The sequence below is a fragment of the Hyla sarda genome, unplaced genomic scaffold, assembly GCF_029499605.1.
Source record: "Hyla sarda isolate aHylSar1 unplaced genomic scaffold, aHylSar1.hap1 scaffold_140, whole genome shotgun sequence".
Lineage (NCBI taxonomy): Eukaryota > Metazoa > Chordata > Amphibia > Anura > Hylidae > Hyla > Hyla sarda.
This window is the reverse complement of record NW_026608029.1, coordinates 20215-26773: the sequence shown is the minus strand read 5'-3', so window position 1 is coordinate 26773 and position 6559 is coordinate 20215. Positions and strand designations below refer to the sequence as shown.

At 41.9% G+C, this 6559-nt stretch overlaps 1 pseudogene; it reads right to left on the bottom strand.

Moving 5' to 3' along the window:
* Window positions 1-2486: 2486 nt before the first annotated feature.
* Window positions 2487-2589, bottom strand: LOC130306743 (U2 spliceosomal RNA; annotated as a pseudogene).
* Between the last annotated feature and the right edge of the window lie 3970 nt (window positions 2590-6559).

The following is a 6559-nucleotide window of genomic DNA, read 5'->3' as shown; positions in this document are numbered from 1 at the left end:
ACTCCAACAATACACACATATGTATGTATGTATGTATGTAATGTATGTAATGTATGTAATGTATGTAATGTATGTATGTATGTATCTATGTATCTATCTATCTATCTATCTATCTATCTATCTATCTCTTTCTCTCTATCTATATGTATATATATATATATATATATATATATATATATATATAATTTTTTTTTCTTTTAAATATATATATATATATATATATATATATATACATATAGAGAGAGAGAGAGAGATGGAAATACTTTTTTAAACATGTTTTCACCTTTTTTTTTAACCTTCTTTTTTTCTTCTCTCCATGTTTTCCTTCTTTCCTCCTTTTTTCCTATGCTGCTGCTTCTTATTTTTCTTCTTTTTCAGACCCTATCATTGCACTATTGCTTATTCAATACCACCAGCAGATGGAGACACTATATTACAACATTAGTTGTGAGCAGCAGTTTGTACAAACAAATGCCTCATAGCTGATGTCCTATCCATTATTGCAATGGATGGTTGGCTGGCAACATATGTTTTTATTATTCCAATACCACAGTACCAATGCATGGTCAATCAACAGCAATGACACCCCCATGTCAATTAACAAGATTCAGCACCCACTACCTGAAAGACAGCTACCTATCATGTCATGTCCAACCTGCACAGGTGTGCTGGTTGCTGAGCTTATTCAATTAAAGAGGACATTCAGCAGCAGCAGTCCTGTGCCTGGTCGCTGCAACAGGGGCCAGACACAAGCGGCACCACCTATTGTCTTTTGCCTGCAGTAGGGGCCCACTGGACTAGCCAGCAAGCAGCTGCAGCAGTAAATAAACAGGTAATCTTTCTTTCCAACACTAAACCCTGGTGGTGCACTTAATATATGCTACCAGATAGGGGACATATCAGATAGTAAACTGATATAAACAGACACCACATTTGATACCAGCCAAAAGGAAGAATGAGAAGTGATAACTGTGAAACGGGAGGAACCAACGCTGTCCCCTTCACATGCACCATCACTACTTGTAGGAAGGTAGGCTGGCTGGCACCCTCCCATACACACTCTGGCTGGGTGGCAGTCACCCACCAGTACACACAGCAGGCCCTAAACCCATATAATTATTGCTAAGCAGGAAGATGGGAGTCCATTTCACTCTGATGGACCATTTTTAAATGCAATCCATAACCTGGCTTTGGCAGGAACCCTTCTTACTCCTCCTACTTGCATTTGATACTGGGTTTAGGATCTGCATAGGAAACACACACACACACACACACAAGCACACACTTACCTGTGTTGCCTGCTGACGCCTCCTTGGCTGTCCCCAAACGGTATAAAACCAACAGCCACGGGAAGCTGTAAGGATAGAGGACATACCTGCATCCTATTGGACTCACTTGTCTTGGTTAAATCCAGCTTATTTGAAAACTTATGGTGCTGCTGCTTCTGATCATGGCAGTGCTGCTTCTGACAAGGCTGTTCTTTGGTGGGCCTAGGTGACATCACAATCTCCATGGTTACATACACAACAAAGGTCAGATGTTGTTTACACCTGGCCATGCCAGTGGTATTAAGTAGCATATCACAGTGCTAAGGGTCCTGGATGCAACAATCTTTCAATGGGGAATAGCCGCACTGAGTTTGTCAAGTGCACCCATGTTTGCAACACCAACAATACACACATATGTATGTATGTATGTATGTTGTATGTATGTATGTATGTATGTATGTATGTGTATCTATCTATCTATCTATCTCTTTCTCTCTCTCTATATGTATATATATATATATATATATATATATATATATATAATTTTTTTTCTTTTAAATATATATATATATATATATATATATATATATATACATATATATAGAGAGAGAGAGATGGAAATACTTTTTTAAACATGTTTTCACCTTTTTTTGACCTTCTTTTTTTCTTCTCTCCATGTTTTCCTTCTTTCCTCCTTTTTTCCTATGCTGCTGCTTCTTATTTTACTCCTTTTTCAGACCCTATCATTGCACTATTGCTTATTCAATACCACCAGCAGATGGAGACACTATATTACAACATTAGTCGTGAGCAGCAGTTTGTACAAACAAATGCCTCATAGCTGATGTCCTATCCATTATTGCAATGGATGGCTGGCTGGCAACATTTGTTTTAATTATTCCAATACCACAGTACCAATGCATGGTCAATCAACAGCAATGACACCCCCATGTCAATTAACAAGATTCAGCACCCACTACCTGAAAGACAGCTACCTATCATGTCATGTCCAACCTGCACAGGTGTGCTGGTTGCTGAGCTTATTCAATTAAAGAGGACATTCAGCAGCAGCAGTCCTGTGCCTGGTCGCTCCAACAGGGGCCAGACACAAGCGGCACCACCTATTGTCTTTTGCCTGCAGTAGGGGCCCACTGGACTAGCCAGCAAGCAGCTGCAGCAGTAAATAAACAGGTAATCTTTCTTTCCAACACTGAACCCTGGTGGTGCATTTAATATATGCTACCAGATAGGGGACATATCAGATATTAAACTGATATAAACAGACACCACATTTGATACCAGCCAAAAGGAAGAATGAGAAGTGATAACTGTGAAAGGGGAGGAACCAACGCTGTCCCCTTCACATGCACCATCACTACTTGTAGGAAGGGAGGCTGGCTGGCAGCCTCCCATACACACTCTGGCTGGGTGGCAGTCACCCACCAGTACACACAGCAGACCCTAAACCCATATCATTATTGCTAAGCAGGAAGATGGGAGTCCATTTCACTCTGATGGACCATTTTTAAATGCAATCCATAACCTGGCTTTGGCAGGAACCCTTCTTACTCCTCCTACTTGCATTTGATACTGGGTTTAGGATCTGCATAGGAAACACACACACACACACACACACACACAAGCACACACTTACCTGTGTTGCCTGCTGACGCCTCCTTGGCTGTCCCCAAACGGTATAAAACCAACAGCCACGGGAAGCTGTAAGGATAGAGGACATACCTGCATCCTATTGGACTCACTTGTCTTGGTTAAATCCAGCTTATTTGAAAACCTATGGATCTGCTGCTTCTGCTCATGGCAGTGCTGCTTCTGACAAGGCTGTTCTTTGGTGGGCCTAGGTGACATCACAATCTCCATGGTTACATACACAACAAAGGTCAGATGTTGTTTACACCTGGCCATGCCAGTGGTATTGAGTAGCATATCACACTGCTAAGGGTCCTGGATGCAACAATCTTTCAATGGGGAATAGCCGCACTGAGTTTGTCAAGTGCACCCATGTTTGCAACTCCAACAATACACACATATGTATGTATGTATGTATGTATGTATGTATGTATGTATGTATCTATCTATCTATCTATCTATCTATCCATCTCTTTCTCTCTTTCTCTCTTTCTATATGTATATATATATATATATATATATATATGGAGAGAGAGAGAGAGAGAGAGAGAGAGAGATGGAAATACTTTTTTAAACATGTTTTCACCTTTTTTTTTAACCTTCTTTTTTTCTTCTCTCCCGGTTTTCCTTCTTTCCTCCTTTTTTCCTATGCTGCTGCTTCTTATTTTTCTTCTTTTTCAGACCCTATCATTGCACTATTGCTTATTCAATACCACCAGCAGATGGAGACACTATATTACAACATTAGTTGTGAGCAGCAGTTTGTACAAACAAATGCCTCATAGCTGATGTCCTGTCCTATCCATTATTGCAATGGATGGTTGGCTGGCAACATTTGTTTTTATTATTCCAATACCACAGTACCAATGCATGGTCAATCAACAGCAATGACACCCCCATGTCAATTAACAAGATTCAGCACCCACTACCTGAAAGACAGCTACCTATCATGTCATGTCCAACCTGCTCAGGTGTGCTGGTTGCTGAGCTTATTCAATTAAAGAGGACATTCAGCAGCAGCAGTCCTGTGCCTGGTCGCTCCAACAGGGGCCAGACACAAGCGGCACCACCTATTGTCTTTTGCCTGCAGTAGGGGCCCACTGGACTAGCCAGCAAGCAGCTGCAGCAGTAAATAAACAGGTAATCTTTCTTTCCAACACTGAACCCTGGTGGTGCACTTAATATATGCTACCAGATAGGGGACATATCAGATATTAAACTGATATAAACAGACACCACATTTGATACCAGCCAAAAGGAAGAATGAGAAGTGATAACTGTGAAAGGGGAGGAACCAACGCTGTCCCCTTCACATGCACCATCACTACTTGTAGGAAGGTAGGCTGGCTGGCAGCCTCCCATACACACTCTGGCTGGGTGGCAGTCACCCACCAGTACACACAGCAGGCCCTAAACCCATATCATTATTGCTAAGCAGGAAGATGGGAGTCCATTTCACTCTGATGGACCATTTTTAAATGCAATCCATAACCTGGCTTTGGCAGGAACCCTTCTTACTCCTCCTACTTGCATTTGATACTGGGTTTAGGATCTGCATAGGAAACACACACACACACACAAGCACACACTTACCTGTGTTGTCTGCTGACGCCTCCTTGGCTGTCCCCAAACGGTATAAAACCAACAGCCACGGGAAGCTGTAAGGATAGAGGACATACCTGCATCCTATTGGACTCACTTGTCTTGGTTAAATCCAGCTTATTTGAAAACTTATGGTGCTGCTGCTTCTGATCATGGCAGTGCTGCTTCTGACAAGGCTGTTCTTTGGTGGGCCTAGGTGACATCACAATCTCCATGGTTACATACACAACAAAGGTCAGATGTTGTTTACACCTGGCCATGCCAGTGGTATTGAGTAGCATATCACAGTGCTAAGGGTCCTGGATGCAACAATCTTTCAATGGGGAATAGCCGCACTGAGTTTGTCAAGTGCACCCATGTTTGCAACTCCAACAATACACACATATGTATGTATGTATGTATGTATGTATGTATGTATGTATGTATGTATGTATCTATCTATCTATCTATCTCTTTCTCTCTTTCTATATGTATATATATATATATATATATATATATATATATATATATATAGAGAGAGAGAGAGAGAGAGAGAGAGAGAGATGGAAATACTTTTTTAAACATGTTTTCACCTTTTTTTTTAACCTTCTTTTTTTCTTCTCTCCATGTTTTCCTTCTTTCCTCCTTTTTTCCTATGCTGCTGCTTCTTATTTTTCTTCTTTTTCAGACCCTATCATTGCACTATTGCTTATTCAATACCACCAGCAGATGGAGACACTATATTACAACATTAGTTGTGAGCAGCAGTTTGTACAAACAAATGCCTCATAGCTGATGTCCTATCCATTATTGCAATGGATGGTTGGCTGGCAACATTTGTTTTTATTATTCCAATACCACAGTACCAATGCATGGTCAATCAACAGCAATGACACCCCCATGTCAATTAACAAGATTCAGCACCCACTACCTGAAAGACAGCTACCTATCATGTCATGTCCAACCTGCACAGGTGTGCTGGTTGCTGAGCTTATTCAATTAAAGAGGACATTCAGCAGCAGCAGTCCTGTGCCTGGTCGCTCCAACAGGGGCCAGACACAAGCGGCACCACCTATTTTGCCTGCAGTAGGGGCCCACTGGACTAGCCAGCAAGCAGCTGCAGCAGTAAATAAACAGGTAATCTTTCTTTCCAACGCTGAACCCTGGTGGTGCACTTAATATATGCTACCAGATAGGGGACATATCAGATATTAAACTGATATAAACAGACACCACATTTGATACCAGCCAAAAGGAAGAATGAGAAGTGATAACTGTGAAAGGGGAGGAACCAACGCTGTCCCCTTCACATGCACCATCACTACTTGTAGGAAGGCTGTCAGCCTCCCATACACACTCTGGCTGGGTGGCAGTCACCCACCAGTACACACAGCAGGCCCTAAACCCATATCATTATTGCTAAGCAGGAAGATGGGAGTCCATTTCACTCTGATGGACCATTTTTAAATGCAATCCATAACCTGGCTTTGGCAGGAACCCTTCTTACTCCTCCTACTTGCATTTGATACTGGGTTTAGGATCTGCATAGGAACACACACACACACACACACACACACACACACACAAGCACACACTTACCTGTGTTGTCTGCTGACGCCTCCTTGGCTGTCCCCAAACGGTATAAAACCAACAGCCACGGGAAGCTGTAAGGATAGAGGACATACCTGCATCCTATTGGACTCACTTGTCTTGGTTAAATCCAGCTTATTTGAAAACTTATGGTGCTGCTGCTTCTGATCATGGCAGTGCTGCTTCTGACAAGGCTGTTCTTTGGTGGGCCTAGGTGACATCACAATCTCCATGGTTACATACACAACAAAGGTCAGATGTTGTTTACACCTGGCCATGCCAGTGGTATTGAGTAGCATATCACAGTGCTAAGGGTCCTGGATGCAACAATCTTTCAATGGGGAATAGCCGCACTGAGTTTGTCAAGTGCACCCATGTTTGCAACTCCAACAATACACACATATGTATGTATGTATGTGTGTATGTGTGTATGTGTATCTATCTATCTATCTATCTATCTATCCATCTATCCA